Here is a 17,480-nt window from a genome sequence, read left to right on the forward strand (position 1 = left end):
TGCATTGGTGCTAGCCGCTCAGAGACTCCGTCCGTACTTCTTGGCACATTTGATTATCGTGATGACTAATAGTGTCTTGAGAATGGTTCTTCTTAACCCAGAGGCGTCTGGACAATTGATCAAGTGGATGACCGAACTCAGTGAGTTCAACATTCAATATCAGCCCAGGACGACGATTAAAGCCCAAGCCTTAGTTGATTTCGTCACAGAGGTCCAGAACACTGAGCCGGATGCAGCTTGGAAGATATACGTCAATGGCTCATCCACTCGACAAGGTAGTGAGATCGGCATTCTGTTAATTTCACCCTGGGAGGACCGGATGCAACTCTCCGTTCGGATTGATTATCGAGCGATGAATAATGAAGCCGAACACGAAGTATTGATAACCGGTCTACAAGCAGCTCGACACGTCGGAGCTACAAAAATCCTCATCCACTCAGACTCCCAGTTAGCCGCTCAGCAACTATCGGGGATATTCGAAATCAGCAGTTCTTGACTCAAGCTCTATACAGAAGTATTCGAGAAGCTGAAGGCGAATTTCCAAGAAGTCATTATACAGAAGATCCCCTAATCAGATAACCAGGCAACAAATGAACTGGTTAAGATAGCTAATTCATTATTCCTAGTTGTGATAAGTCAGCCGATCGAGCAGGTCTCACTGGTGGTGCATATCGACCGGATGGAGGGAATTTCCTTTCCAAACGACTGGAGAATGCCATTGATCGAATTCCTCCGATCAAGAAGCACACTGTCTGATAAGAAAGCAGCTCGTCTATTGAAAAAGAGGGTCGGGCGATTTACGTTGATTGGGGATCAACTTTATAAGCGAGCTTTCTCAAGGCCACTGCTCAAATGTGTTGGATCAGAAGACATAGAATATATCCTCTAAGAAGTGCATCAAGTCTCCTGCGGAAGTCATCCGGGCGGCCGCTCATTAGCACGGAAGATCTTTCTGGTCGGATATTTTTAGGCCACACTTCAACAAAATACTGCTTGGACAGTAGCCACCTGCCTGTCATGCTAAAAATATCAAAACATCCCGCACCAACCGACCAAGGAGATGAAGGCTTCCACGGTGTCTTGCCCATTCGACTAATGGGGTATGGACATTGTTGGACCGTTTTCAATGGCGACCGATCAGCGAAGATTCCTGCTCGTCGTTGTAGATTATTTTTCAAAATGGGTGGAAGCCGAGTTGTTAGCAAAGATAACCGAGCAGATGGTCATCAAATATGTCTGGCAGAACATTTTGTGCTGGTTCGGTATCCCCTGACGTCTCTTCTCAAACAACAGGAGACAGTTCACCAGTCAGAGGCTCCGGGAGTGGTGTGAAGGTTATGACATTTAACAAGCCTTCACCTCAGTGGCTTGCCCCCAGAGCAACAGCCAAGCGGAAGTCTCCAATCAAGAGATACTCAGAGGTCTACGAGCTCGGCTGGACCATACAGGAGACAGGTGGGTCGGCGAGCTTCCCAGCGTCCTGTGGACCCTTTACACAACTCCAAAGGAGGCGGCCGGCGTAACACCATTTCATCTAGTGTACGGCGGTGAAGCGTTAGTCCCGGTGGAAGTTGGAGTAGAATCCAATCGGGTGTAGCTCTACAATGAGGGGAACGTTCAGCGAAGACTTATGGAGCTCAATTTGGTGGACGAGGCATGCGATAAGGCTGTCGCTTTGCTAATGGCGTACCAACAGTGGATAAAGTAGAACTATAATCGGATGGTGATCCTGAGATCCTTCTAGGTCAGTGATCTGGTGTGAAAGAGAATAAGTCGGTCGGTAACGTCACCAAGCTCGAAGTCTCATGGGTGGGACCTTACCAGGTCGTGCAGAAGCTTCGATAGGGAGTCTACTATCTGGAGGACGAAGACGGAAGATAGCTTGAGCGGTCGTGGACCGCAAACCATCTTCAACCCTATAGGGTCGGGTGAGAGGTGTGTGAATAAATACAAATGTATCTGTATAAGTGCATGTATGGCTTCAAAATGCAGGATAAATATGAATAAAATCACAAGTGTTCTAGACTCTTGAGCCAATCTGCCAAGCTAAAAGTCAAGTGGCGGCTATAAACCCTAGTTTTCACCGACGGTCGAGCGGCGACTTTAAATCTTAATCTTCACTAACGGTCGAGCGACGACCTTAAACCCTCATTTACGTTAATGGTCAAGCGGTGACCTTAAACCCTAGGTTTCATCTACGATCGAGCAACGACCTTAAACCCTCATCTACATCAATGGTCGAGCGGTGACCTTAAACCCTCATCTACATCAATGGTCGAGCGGTGACCTTAAACCTTCGTCCTCATCAACCGTCGAGCGACGATGTTAAACCCTGGTCTTCACCAATGATCGAGCGACGACCTTAAACCCTAGTCTTCACCGACAGTCAAGCGACGACCTTAAACCCTAGTCTTCACTGACGGTCGAACGACGACCATAAACTTTCGTCTACATCAACAGTTGAGCGATGACCTTAAACCCTCGTCTACATTAATCGTCGAGCGACGACATTAAGCCCTAGTCTTCATCAGCGATCGAGTGGTGACCTAAAACCCTCGTCTTCATTGATGGTCGAGCGTCAACCTTAAACTCGTGTCTACACATTTCAACCGTCGAGTGGTGATGTTAAACCCCAGTTTTCGTCAATAGTCAAGCGACAATTATAAACCCGATGCTACAATGAAACATGATTTATCAGCCACTCTAAGGCTGAGGCAATGTCGAATGAAGAAAATCGATGAAACGTATATGCCGAAGATAAGGCCGACCAGGAAATATGCTGTTCCAAGAAGCAACAGTTTCTCTAAAAGGTGGTCGATCGACAATCTTGAGTTGATCGAGTGGCTATCTAAGTGAGTAGTACGACGCCGACCAGTGCCCCACGGAGCTACACTTGGAACTATCTTCGTAAAGTGGTAAGCAGTTCATAGTTCTACTCGAGCCTGAGCGGCAACATAGGAACAAACAAATTGGAAAATAAAACAAGGAAGCGTCGAACGACGCAACATGAGGGAGTGACATCGAATAAAAAGGCTCGCCGAATGGACAACCATTCATTGGCACTTGCATAGTTTTTACAAGACCAGAAAGGCAATACAAAAAAGGGGCTAGCATTGCGAAAGGCTGATCCACTTAAGGTAGTCTAATACGTCATCGGGCAGCGACTCGGCTAGCTTGTCCAGACTAATAATCTCATTGGTCAATGCAGTTGAAACATAGTGTTGGTGCAGTTTGTACTGACGGTCTAATTCAGGTTTTGATGAATGATAAGTAAGTTAAGTTAGGTGTTGGTATGATCTAACCACTTGATTAATTGTGCAGAAGAAGTCCAGATAGGTCGATGAGCTGATCGGATATCTGGCAAGGAATCCATCTAGGTCAACGGGCTGACCAGATAGCTGGTACAAAGTCCAGATAGGTCGACGGGTTGACTGTGTATCTGGCAAGAAATTCAGCTATGTCAACTGATCAATCGGATAGCTGATATGAGGTCCAGATAAGTCGACCGGATGACCAAATATCTGGCAAGAAGTCTAGCTAAGTCAACGGGCCGAACGGATAGTTGGCATGAAGTTAAGATAGGTAGACAGGCTAATCGGATGTCTGACAAATTGATAAGTTAAGGTAAGTCACTAGAGAAGAGTGATCAAGTGAGGACGCATCTCGGTTGAAGGGACAGTAGGCGTCAGTCCAGTTTAGGTCCATTTGGGATCCCTAAGCTGAGACCTTGACTAGTTCATGGTCCTGGGAGGACATGAACTAATTACTATCCTTTATTAATTATTATTTGTCCTAATACTTATTTTGCAGGTCATTTGGACTAATGTTATTTTGCAGGACAAAAAGAGAAAAATTGTCTTCGGATGAACAGTGTCGAAGGTGCCCTCAAGGAGTGAAGGCATCTTCGTACTGTTTATAAAAGGCGGCTTCCATGGCTACGGAAGGAGCCTTCCGTAGGATAAATGTTTACCGAAGTCATGGATAAGTGTCGGGCTGTTTGGGATCAAATCTGCCTCATTGGAGGCCCCTTCTATGCCTTTTATAAGACTGTCTCGAGAATGCAGTGGTACACAACTGACATACGAGCTTTTGCGCATCCTTTTGAGCTTCCGACTACTCTAAGCTTCTTCTACGACTTTGCTGCAAAGCTACTGCGCCCGACAACTATTCTGAGGACTTCCGATCATGGCCAATAGATCGACAACGACACACAAACACTCCCACGCTTGATCCTACTTGTCGGTAACAAGTTCCATTTGTGTACTTATTTACTACAAAAGGACAAGTGTAGTGTGTTGCACTTGTTCTAATCTTCTTCTACTCGATTCCTTCGTCCGGAGGTACTGGAAGAGGTTTTTAGTAGGTTACCCATCGATAGATCCGCGGGACCTGAGTCTTGGAGTAGGAGTCACCAAAGACTCAGAACCAAGTAAAGTGACTTATATTCTCTGGTATTTGTTTGTTTTCTTATTCTTTTCCATTGCGTACTTGTAATTTTAAAAACCAACAAAATGAGTTTTTAAAAACCATGTTATTCACCCCCTTTCACGTGCGATCGATCCAACACATAGCCACCGTCCTTCAGTTGGTCAAATGTCCCGTCGATAGCGAGGTTGAAGAGATGGAGCACCCACTCGGTGAGCTGGTCGTTGAAGGGGGTCTGATCCGAGGTAGTCCCACTTCATCGCCTCAAACCGGCTTGCCTCAGCATGCTGATAAACTTCAAGTACTAATCGGGAGGTCATAAGTTCGGCCTTCAGGGCAACTGGCGTCCTTGGCGGCCAACTGGTCCTTCATAGCCGCTTTCTCAGCCGATCAACCCTCCCATTATAACTTTAGGGTGGCCTCCGCCTCCTTCAGGTTTTGGGCCAACACCCGAAACTCTTTGATTTTGATTTCTAAATCTTTGATAGCTCGGAGTTTCTTGGTGTTGGCCGAGTGGATCTTCGCTTCGAAGGAGGTGGCCTGTTTGTTGAGCCTCGCTAGCTGCGTTGCCTGCTCGACACTCTTCCCTTTCTCTGCCTCCAGCAGCTCGTGTTGGTCCCTTTGGAGGCCGGCAAGAGGGGAGGGGTGAATTGCCCTACAAAATAAAACTCGAACCTTTCTCAGATTTCAACTATATAATGAACACTTGTAATAAATAAATAAAAGAGACTAAGTAAAGAAAAGCAGACACCAGAGTTTTACTTGGTTTGCAATCAGGGGATTGCTAATCCAAGGAATGTAAACGCACTATCTGATTCTCCTCTGGGCGGAGTAGCCTCTTTACAACGTTGACAGTACAAATGAAAAGAACAGAATTGAAAGCACAGAAGGAATTGATTACTAGTTAGTTATTCTGATCTGTGCAAACCAGTGCTATATTTATAGCACTGGTCGGGGCGCCCCAAAGGGGTTCCGGGCGCCCTGGGGGGATAAAACTTTATTCCCCAACGTTCAGATCGAGTTTGACTCGATCTGGTCAAAAACCTCGTTCCGGGCGCCCCGGAGGGTTCCGGGCGCCCTGGACCCCAAAAGTCAACTCTGGTTGACTTTTTCCGTCCGGTCGCTCCTCTTCGGTTCAGCTCGTCTCGGTCCGGGTCTTCTGTTCCGACTCCACTAGCTTGGGTGATCTTGGCCATCCGGAATAGGGCTCACCCGAACCCATGTTCCGGCCTTCTCCTCGAGCAGCCTTCCTTCCCGATTTCTCGTCCCTCGAACGCCGCGCACGTTCTTCTCGTCCACCGGTGTACTCTTCCGCGGTCACCTCGTCCCTCGGACGCACCGAGCCCGTCGGCTCTCACCCGTGTCATCCTTCTCGCTAGCCGCGTCTTCCGCTCGACTTCCTGTGTTCCTAAGCTCCTGCACACTTAGACACAAGGGTTAAACAAACGCGGGACCTAACTTAGCTTGTTTGATCACATCAAAACACCTTGGGGTTTCAACAATCTCCCCCTTTTTGATGTGAGCAACCCAAGTTAAGTTAGGGTAACCATATGCAATAAAAACGATTTATATTTCAATAAGGCCAAATATTTTTCAATTGAAAAATTATAGTACCTCCCCCTAGACTTAACATACTTCTCCCCCTTTGATCACATAAAAATTGGGGTTATAAATAAGTCTAAGGTAAATTCAAACAAAAGCTTTAAGTGTAAAATATTTAATAACGTCTAAGTAAAATTCAATTTAAAGATACTCTTCAGAATTTTTCTTTCGAAAAAAACATTTAAGTAAAATATTTTTCAGATAAAACAGTCATAAGTGTTAAAAAAAATTTTAAGTTTGAAACTTATCTCAGCATCCCCAAAAAAAAATTTTCTAATTAATTGAAAAAATTCTAAGTTAATATTCATAAGAAACAATTCTAAGTTAATTTTTTAAAAAATTATAAGACAATATTATCATAAAAAATTCTAAGATAACTTTAAAAAAAATTCTAAGTCAATTTTCATAAAAATTTCTAAGATAATAAAAAAATTAAGAAAATAAAATATTTTCTAACACAAATTGAATAACTATTTTAAAGCATCAAGTAATTTAAATTAATGCTTTTTCAGTTAGTCAATTAAACTTTTCATTTCGATACTTGGCTTCCAGGTCGTAGCGAGGCACTAGGCATTCTTGGTTATTGGAGCAACAACCACTTCCTTAGACAAAACCTCATAAAGAAATTAGTTGTTTAATTTCCTTGCTGAAAATGCTAAGTCTAATTTTTTATTTTAAATTAAATAGGTTTTTGGAACCCAATAGAGGTTCCTACTTACAGGATTAACCAAGTATTTCCTAGGTATATAGATTTTTGATATATTTCTAATTTGATTTTGATGAAATCTATAATACCAATTTAAACCTCCATAATTTCTAAAAGTAGAAATATTTGAACCATTAGATTTTTTCAATCTTTCTATTTCTTCTTTTAGTTTTTCATTTTCAATTTTCAATTTTTCAAAATCCTCTATAAGACATGATTTTGCCAAAATTCTCTTTGTTTCTAAAATTTCATTTTCTAATTTGGCATTTTTATTTTCTAATTTATACATGGATTTAGTCATAGCTTTGATACCAAAATAAAGTTCATCAGGGGGTAAGAGGCATACCTCACTTACCATATCAGACTTGAAGCCTGAATCTCCCCCTGCTTCGCTACTTCCATCTGAGGTCGCTCCCCCTTCATCGATGCTGGGTTCTGATATACTTTGTCCTTCGTGGCTTGCCATCAGTGCAATCCCCGCATATTCTTGAGCTTCTGATTCAGATGAAGAAGTGTCATCCCAAGTTGCTTTTAGGTTGTGTTTCTTGGGTGTCTTCATTTTCACTTTCTTGAGTTCTGGGCAGTCTTCCCTTAGGTGTCCCTCCTTCTGACACTGGTAGCACCGTACCTTTCTTCTACCTTTTTAATTCTTTTTATTCTACATTTTAAATTTATTAGATCTAAAAAACTTTTTAAAGTTTCTTACCATGTACGCTTCTTGATCGTCTTCGGAGTCTGACTCGGGTTCATCCTTGTTGGTTGCGTTCAGCGCCATAGTCTGGGTTGTGTCCTTTGGTCCCTTTGGTATCTCTGCATATCTAGTTTCGTGTAATTCAAGGGTAGAAAACAACTCTTCTAAAGTACTTACCTCCAGGTCTTTTGAGATGTAGTAAGCATCGACGATTGATGTCCATTCCGGAGTTCTTGGAAACGCATTGAGTGCGTAACGAATAGTATCCCAATTTGTTACCGTTTCACCAAGATTTTCGAGACCAGTAACTAGTTCTTTTACCTTTGCATGTAAACCGGCTACTTTCTCACCTTTCTCCAGACGGATGTTCATCAGTTTGTTGCGGAGGATGTCCCTTCTAGCGAGCTTTGCTTCGGACGTGCCTTCGTGGAGTTCCAAGAACTTCTCCCAAAGTTCTTTAGTAAATAAGTAGTTTCCGATGCGGTTGACCTCTTGAGGCGGTAACACGCTCAGCAGGTGATGTTCCGCACGGCTGTTTGCTACCGACTCATTCTGCTCCTTCTTTGTCCAATCGCTCTCTTCTTTTTCTTTTCCATCTTTATCTATTGGAACTACAAAACAATATTTCATAATAAACCGAATTTCAAAATCTATTTTTAGGAATACCTCCATACGACGCTTCCAGTCTGCGAAGTTCCCCTCGAATTTTGGTGGGACGATACTTGGTCCGGCCATCTTTGTTGCTTCGATCGGCGGTTAGTCCTCCTGAAGCGCTTTGGCTCTGATACCATTTGTTGGTCCCTTTGGAGGCCGGCAAGAGGGGAGAGGTGAATTGCCCTACAAAATAAAACTTGAACCTTTCTCGGATTTCAACTATATAATGAACACTTGTAATAAATAAATAAAAGAGACTAAGTAAAAAAAACAGACACCAGAGTTTTACTTGGTTTGCAATCAGGGGATTGCTAATCCAAGGAATGTAAGCGCACTATCTGATTCTCCTCTGGGCGGAGGAGCCTCTTTACAACGTTGACAGCACAAATGAAAAGAACAGAATTGAAAGCACAGAAGGAATTGATTACCAGTTAGTTATTCTGATTTGTGCAACCCAATGCTATATTTATAGCACTGGTCGGGGCGCCCCGAAGGGGTTCCGGGCGCCCTGGGGGGATAAAACTTTATCCCCCAATGTTCAGATCGAGTTTGACTCGATCTGGTCAAAAACCTCGTTTCGGGCGCCCCGGAGGGTTCCGAGCGCCCTGGAGGGTTCCGGGCGCCCCGGATGGTTCCGGGCGCCCCGGACCCCAAAAGTCAACTCTGGTTGACTTTTTCCGTCCGGTCGCTCCTCTTCGGTTCAGCTCGTCTCGGTCCGGGTCTTCTGTTCCGGCTCCACTAGCTTGGGTGATCTCGGCCATCCGGAATAGGGCTCACCCGAACCCATGTTCCGGCCTTCTCCTCGAGCAGCCTTCCTTCCCGGTTTCTCGTCCCTCGAACGCCGCGCACGTTCTTCTCGTCCACCGGTGTACTCTTCCGCGGTCACCTCGTCCCTCGGACGCACCGAGCCCGTCGGCTCTCTCCCGTGCCGTCCTTCTCGCTAGCCGCGTCTTCCGCTCGACTTCCTGTGTTCCTAAGCTCCTGCACACTTAGACACAAGGGTTAAACAAACGCAGGACCTAACTTAGCTTGTTTGATCACATCAAAACACCTTGGGGTTCCAACAGCTCGGAGGTCCGTTGCAGGTCAGCCCTTAATTAGGCTGCTTCGGCACTCATCTGTTCCAAGCGCGCCTGTGAAGTAGACGTTTGGCCGCTCGGAGCATGCAGTTGCTGGAATTCATGCTCCAAATAGGTGAGCCTGTGGCACATGGCCAGACTCTCTACCCAGAACGACAACAATAGGAAAATGGTAAGCGTCAAACGAATAAAAAGTCAAAGCAATGTACGTACTCCAGTGGATATCTGGGTGTGACTATTGGCAAGCTCCTCCAGAGAGATGACTGTCGCACGGGCTCGGATATAGACATATATTTGTGTGATTGGCCCTTGGATTCTTATTTGGTGCTCGGGGGTGAGGGACGCTGGGTCATCCATACTATGATACTCGTCGGTCGGCAAATGTATGATTGTTGTTATTTGCCTCTGGCTACTCGGGCCAGAGGAGTTTAAAGTCACCCTGCCCGAGGACCGGGATGCTAGCAAAGATGGTGGCATAAAGGCAACTGACGATGCACAAATTGTCCCCTGAGGTAGCACAGACAAGGAGGGTATCCGATCGGATGACATGGAAGTCGGAAGTTCTACGACTCCCTGCTCAAGAGGAGGAATGGAGGTCTTGCCCTACTCGGAGGATGGTCAAGAGGCAGCTGGTGTTGGGGACTGCAAGGTAGAGATTGCAGAATGGGAGGATGTGTTGGATCAAGAAGCGCTAGAGGGGGTGAATAGCGCTCGTGGCTAAATCGTTCGATTTTCAGAATCGTAAAACTATCAGAGTAATTAAAACATCGTTCAGAAATTAATGCAGCGGAAATGAGATAGAGAAAGACACACAGAAGAACACGGAGGATTTACTTCGTTTGGAGCCTAAGGCGACTCCTACTCGAAGGCTCGCGATCCTTGATCGCTTCCGGTGGGCAACAACTATAAGATCGTAAATTTACAAAAGATGATTTACAAGGAAATACAATAAATAAATTATACCGACAATAGGAAATTCTAAATTGAAGGTTCGGGTCGTCGGCGTCAAGTTGCAGCACTTCGAGATGAGTTCGTTAGCAGCTAAATGAGAAGGAAGACTTGGAAATCATTGATTCAAGCTGCTGGTCGAACCCCCTTTATAAATAGTGTTCAAGGCGCCTTGAATGCTACCCAAGGCGCCTTGAATAGGCCGAGTCAGCCGCGGAGATAAGGAGCGAACTGGTCGAATCTTATCACAGATTCAAGGCGCCTTCCACTGTTCACAGGGCGCCTTCATCTGTTCAAGGCGCCTTCCACTGTTCATCAAGGCACCTTGAACAACTTCTCGCAGCCAGCTCCAGTCTTGCACCCAAGGCGCCTCCAAGCTCCATGAAGGCGCCTTGGACACTGTTCATCCGAGGCTTTAGGTTGCTCCTTTGCACCTGCAAGATACGTTAATCCCAAACACTATCCTGCAACACAAAGTTAACATAATAAATATGATAAATGAAGTATAGACAGTCTTCGGATTGTCCGAGTCTGACTTCGGGTTTTCGACCGGAAACCCTAGGTCAACCCGACGCCTACTGTTCCCTCTACGGGGAACGCGTCCTCACCTACTCCCCTCAGGAGAGATTCCTGATGCCAGTTCGATCCTCCAGATCGACTGGACTTTTGCTCGGCACTCGAGGCTCCCAAACTTTCTGCTGGACTTCCGCTTCCCGGCTGATCCAGTCTTTCACCTGGTTCGCGACACCAGGACTTTCCACCTAGGGTTACCACCCCTAGGACTTTTGCATGAAGCCATCGACCTGCCAAGACTTTCCGCATAGGGTTACCACCCCCTATGACCTAGGGTTACCACCTCCTAGGGTTTTTCCTTTGCCTAACCGCAGCTAGGACTTTCCTGAAATCCTCAAGCAGACTTGTTATATTACAAAACACCTTAACTTTGAATCCTTTGCCATTATCAAAACACGAGTTCGATCGTCGGATGCTCCCCGCACCAACAATCTCCCCCTTTTTGATTATGGCAACTCAAATTCAAAGTTAAGTAAACAAGCGAATAGATGAAATAGATGAATACTTTTAACACAGGCAAATTTGCTAAAAATAGATGAACACATTTAACAAAGTAAATTTGCTAAAGTAAACCCTACGAAATTAAAGTTTAGCGCCAACTATATGCTCCCCCTTAACTGTTGCTCCCCCTTTTTTATTTTAATTTTGAATTTTATTTCTCCCCCTTTACCATATATCAAAAATAAGTAAAAATAGTCATTTTGATTTAACAAGGGTTCTGAAAAAAAATTTAACAGTTTAGCTAAGTGAGAAAATATTTAACAGGTTAAATGATGTTAGCTTTTTAGAAACTTAGAAAAAGTTTCTAGAAAGTGGATCTTTTTTATAGTTAAAAAGCTAGTAAAACAATAATCTTTATTTAGAATCCTTTGAAGTAGCTTTGAAATCTTTGCTCTACTTAAGAAAATAGTAATTTATAAAGTTAGATTTCAAAGTAAGCTGAGTTTTAGAATTTTGAAAATAAAACTAAGTTCTTTGCAAGTATTGGATTGGAAGGCTATGGCTTAAAAAAAAACTTAGCTTAAATTTTAGGGCTAGGAGGGAGCAGAGTAGCTAAAACTTTGGTTTAGGTTATTCATTTAAAGTCAGTTGGTCCTTAAGTCCAAGCATGAATCATGTTCAATAGATTAACTTACTAGGTATCAGAGCCTTAAAGATCAAACATGCTTAACTAGAAAATTGAGTGTCCTTTACCAACTGTCTAACCTTTAGCTACTTGTTGATTGCCTATAGGGCAACAACTTTCACATGGTTAGTCAAGTTAGGTCAATTTGGTCCAGTTAGCTTTGACTAGAGCTGGAAGACTTGACTTGATTAATGTATATTGAGTGTTTAAAGCCCAGACTCATATTGATGTACAGATATAAGCATTCTTGAGTCCAGGCTGTACCCTATGCATCTCACGTCATTCTAAGTCTTTCAAACACAATCAAGGTATACCTAGGTGTTTGTAAGATGCTCTGGCTTGAGTCTAGGGGAACAAGATTTCTAGGGGGAAAGCTTACGCTAAGTCCAATTTGAAAAATCTAATAAAGTGGAATTTTAAAAATTATTTTTCCTAGATTTTGAAAGATGATAACTAAACCCAGAGTTTGTGAAACTGACTAAGCATGCAAATCACTTCAAGGAAGTCTAACAAAAATAGGTAGTGAAGTGAGGGTGTCTATCGACAACAATCCATAGTACAATGCACAAAATAGTCATATCAAATGGCAAGATCATCCACTCGAGGAGCATCAGCTGGAGGGTCATCAGCAGAAGGTGGTGCATAGGGCTGCTCAGGTGCTGGCTGACCTAAACATCGTATCTCGTCACGAAGAGACGTAAATCCGGCAGTCATCTCGGACCGAATAGAGAGAACTATCCGTCGTGTCTGGATGGACTCGACCTCGAGTCGAGCAAGTCTGTCCTCGACGGAGAGTGATGTAGAGGTCGAAGGTCCAGCTGAGGTGGATGGTCCGGCAGACGGGGAAGGATCCGCGAAAAGATCCTCACCTAAGAAATCAGTCCACTCCTCTCCCTCGCCTGGTATATCCTCGGCTGCTGGAGCGATAGGGGTAGCTGCTGGCTGTGGTCGTCCTGTCCAAGCTAGAACTCCATCAGCTGTGATATCAGCACCGGCTAGTCTACAACTACGGGATCCTAGCTCGCCATATATAGTAAGAGGAATGGCTGTCCCCCTGGACACATCTATACCCTCTATGGTAGAAAAGAAGCGTGTCAAAATATGACAATAGGGTATGTGTACTATCTTGGAAGTGACTGTGTCAGATGCACAGATGATGTTATGGAATATATGCAAGGCTATATCGATATCTAATCGATGACACAAGGCGTATAGGAAAAATGAGTGGGAAGTCCTCATCTTCGGGACATCCCGAGATGAGATCGGCAGTATACATGATGTCAGAACCCTATACATCACATAGTCCTGAACCCGAAGAGATACTGACCTGAACTCGGTCAGGCCAGCAGGTCTCTCTTCCCCGAAGAAATACGTATAGATAGTATCTAACGTAATATGGGAGTAAGGATCGCCAAATGGCAGGTCCCTACTGGGGTAGCATAAGAAAGTAGAGTCTGAAACCCTAAGTCCTAGAGTGGTGCGTAACAAAGTGGGGGTAAGCTCAATGTCAACGCCAGCGACTCTAGTGGAGTACCTATTATCATCAACCCTCTCAAGGTTGTGATAAAACTGTGCACATAACTCTTGGTTTACTGTATCAGTGCAGTAAACCAGTTGGTCCAATTGATAGTGCTCTATCATTTGGATAGATGACTAACAAAACTGGGTATAAAAGGTCCTATTTACATATCTAGGTTTGATAGGTTCAAAAGTGTAATTAGCAAAGGTATCCCTAAGATGTATAGTAGGGAATCTGATATCTGCTGATGGAAGTCTAGCTGGATCAGGATCAACGTGTCGGCGTTTCCTATTTTCAATGATTTTACCAAAAATTGACAGAAATAAGCAGAAATTTTACGTAAAATTTGATCGGGAAGGATTGAGATTATACCTAGGAGGCATTGCCAAGTTTTTGAGGGGAGATTAAACGGGTTGAAGGTGCCTTGGTTGCTAGAATCCACGCGAAAGACGTGCTCGACGTCGGCAGAAAAATGAACAGAAGGAATCTGTTCATTTTCTTAAGCTGGGAATTGAAGGCGCCTTAGGTATGTTAAGGCGCCTTGAGTAGGTTTAGGAGGCGCCTCGGATCGGTGATGCGGCGGGAACTTTTCCCGCCGCTCTTGGAGGCGCCTTCCAGTGTGGGAGGCGCCCCCATGAGGCCTTTTAAGTAATTTAATAAAGATTTTAAAAAAAAAATTAAAGTTAATGGATTTTGAAGAGATAATTTTGAAATTTGAGTTTTAAAACAATTTTAAAATAATTTAAGTTTTTTTTTTAACAATTTTGAAATTGAGTTTTTAAAACAATTTTGAAATTTAAGTTTTTAAAACAATTTTGAAATTGAGTTTTTAAAACAATTTTGAAATTGAGTTTTTAAAACAATTTTGAAACTTAAGTTTTTAAAACAATTTTGAAATTTAAGTTTTTAAAACAATTTTGAAATTGAGTTTTTAAAACAATTTTGAAATTTAAGTTTTTAAAATAATTTAGAAATTTGAGTTTTAAAATAATTTTAAAATTTAAGTTTTTAAAACAATTTTAAAATTGAGTTTTTAAAACAATTTAGAAATTTGAGTTTTTAAAACGATTTTGAAATTTAAGTTTTTAAAACAATTTTGAAATTTAAGTTTTTAAAACAATTTGAAATTTAAGTTTTTAAAACAATTTGAAATTTAAGTTTTAAAACAATTTTGAAATTTAAGTTTTTAAAACAATTTTGAAATTTGAGTTTTTAAAACAATTTTGAAATTTGAGTTTTTAAAACAATTTTGAAATTTGAGTTTTAAAAATAATTTTGAAATTTAAGTTTTTAAAACAATTTTGAAATTTAAGTTTTTAAAACAATTTGAAATTTAAGTTTTTTAAAACAATTTGAAATTTAAGTTTTTAAAACAATTTTGAAATTTAAGTTTTTAAAACAATTTTGAAATTTAAGTTTTTAAAACAATTTTAAAATTTAAGTTTTTAAAACAATTTTGAAATTTGAGTTTTTAAAACAATTTTGAAATTTAAGTTTTTTAAAACAATTTTGAAATTGAGTTTTTAAAACAATTTTGAAATTTAAGTTTTTTAAAATAATTTAGAAATTTAAGTTTTAAAATAATTTTGAAATTTAAGTTTTTAAAACAATTTTGAAATTGAGTTTTTAAAACAATTTAGAAATTTGAGTTTTTAAAATGATTTTGAAATTTAAGTTTTTAAAACAATTTTGAAATTTAAGTTTTTAAAACAATTTGAAATTTCAGTTTTTAAAACAATTTGAAATTTAAGTTTGAAATTTAAGTTTTAAAACAATTTTGAAATTTAAGTTTTTAAAACAGTTTTGAAATTTAAGTTTTTAAAACAATTTAGAAATTTGAGTTTTAAAATAATTTTGAAATTTAAGTTTTTAAAACAATTTTGAAATTGAGTTTTTAAAACAATTTAGAAATTTGAGTTTTTAAAACGATTTTGAAATTTAAGTTTTTAAAACAATTTTGAAATTTAAGTTTTTAAAACAATTTTGAAATTTAAGTTTTTAAAACAATTTGAAATTTAAGTTTTTAAAACAATTTGAAATTTAAGTTTGAAATTTAAGTTTTAAAACAATTTTGAAATTTGAGTTTTTAAAACAATTTTGAAATTTGAGTTTTTAAAACAATTTTGAAATTTAAGTTTTTTAAAACAATTTGAAATTTAAGTTTTTTAAAACAATTTGAAATTTAAGTTTTTAAAACAATTTTCATAGTTTAATTTCTTAGTCATCTCACCCGATCTAAATTGTGAATCAGGGAATCCTATAATGGTTGTGAGATGAATTATTATTGAAATTAAGGGTCTGGTTGAACTTTGCGTTAGATTTAGGTTTAGCTTTGGGTTCAACAAGTAAGCATTCTTTGGATAAACTTCTGGGCTATGGTGAGTCACAAGGAGCTTATTAAAGTAATCATGCCTTCGAGGTTTTCCAAATAGTCTTACCCATTGAACTTAATACTAATCCTTGGTCTAACTAGTTAGGATCCATTTAAGGGTAGCTTCGGTCAGTTCCACTTGGCCAAATGCACCAGGTCGAAGCCATATCTTCCTAGACATGCGATGCCCAAGCTTCCCTAACGTACTATCATCCAAAAACTTCACCAGTACTGTGGTTCAAGTTAAACTTAGCCCGTTTTAATCTAACCTTAATTACCCTGCCGGGTTATCTACTCTTGTTTTTACCCATTTCGGGTAAATTAAGTTCAGTTACCCTGTCGGGTAGTTCAGTTTGAGGTGCCAGCTAGTTTGGGTCCTCCAGCTATTTTTTGAATTTATAATTTAATTTCAAATTTTTTATTCAGAATTTTGAATTTAGAATTTATAAGTTAATTTTGAATTTAGAATTTGAATTTAGAATTTCAAATTTATAAGTTAATTTCGAATTTTTAATTTGATTCTGAATTTTGAATTTTGAATTTTGAATTTATAAGTTAATTTCGAATTCTTAATTTGAATTTTGAATTTTGAATTTTGAATTTATAAGTTAATTTCGAATTTTTAATTTGAATTTTGAATTTTAAATTTTGAATTTTGAATTTTGAATTTATAAGTTAATTTCAAATTTTTAATTTGAATTTTGAATTTATAAATTAATTTCGAATTTTAAATTTTTAAGATCGTTTTTCTTTTAGCTCTCCCTGGATCATAGCCTCGATATGGTCTATCAAGGTAGTGTATTTGATCCTTTGGAACCCAGTATTGGCCAAGTCCAACTTGATTGATCAATTTGGACTTGGGGACCCATGCTTGGACTGATTTACTACTTTGTTTGTTTATTAAGGATAGATAAGATCTATATTTCTTTTTTACTTTTATATCCTAGCCCAGTTCTGTTGTAGACGGCTCTTTGTGTCCCAAGAATTAGGTCCAAATTCTTGGAGCCCAGAGAAAACCGTTCTAAGGTATTTTTTAAATCTTTTACCTGATTTTTCAAATTAGAATTTTCTTCCTCAAGTTTTTGAACTTGAGTTGAGTTTCCAGTCTGAACTTGATCAGGTAATAAATTAGTGTTAGTCACTTCTTTAAGGATAGCTACTTCCTTTAGAAGTGATTTAATCCCATTGTTTGACTTAGCTAACTTGCGTAATAAGTAATTAACTAAATTATTGAGCCTTGGAATACTTACAGTGGAGTCTGGCCCTTCTGAAACGGATGCGGATCCGTGGCTTTGCTCGGACTCGGCCTCTGACTCGCTCTCGCTCTTGATGATCTGGTCCCGGGCCATCAGTTCGAGTAGACTCATCTGATCGAGTTCGTCGTCGTCGTCCTCCGAGGAAGATTCGTCCCACATTGCCTTTAGGGCCTTCTTTCTTCTTTGCTTCTCGGCTTCCTTTTGGTTGGGGCAGTTTGCTTTGATGTGCCCCTTCTGATTACACCCGTAGCAGGTGACTTCAAACTTTACCTTCGAGTTTGGTTGGGCCTCCTTGGATTGAACTGCCTTCTTCAGATCTTTTTTGTTGAAGCCCTTCTTCTTCTTGTAGAGCTTCTTCACGAGATTCACTAGTTCGCTGGTCAGTTCATCTTCTGAATCTTCTGAGTCGGGTTCGTCTTCTGATTCCGATTCAATTTTTCGCCGTACTCTTGATTCCCGTGTTCGACTCGTACCTGCAACCAAAGCAATACCCTTCTCGGATGACTGTGCATTAGTTTGTTCATGAAGTT

The sequence above is a fragment of the Zingiber officinale genome, chromosome 7A (assembly GCF_018446385.1).
Source record: "Zingiber officinale cultivar Zhangliang chromosome 7A, Zo_v1.1, whole genome shotgun sequence".
Lineage (NCBI taxonomy): Eukaryota > Viridiplantae > Streptophyta > Magnoliopsida > Zingiberales > Zingiberaceae > Zingiber > Zingiber officinale.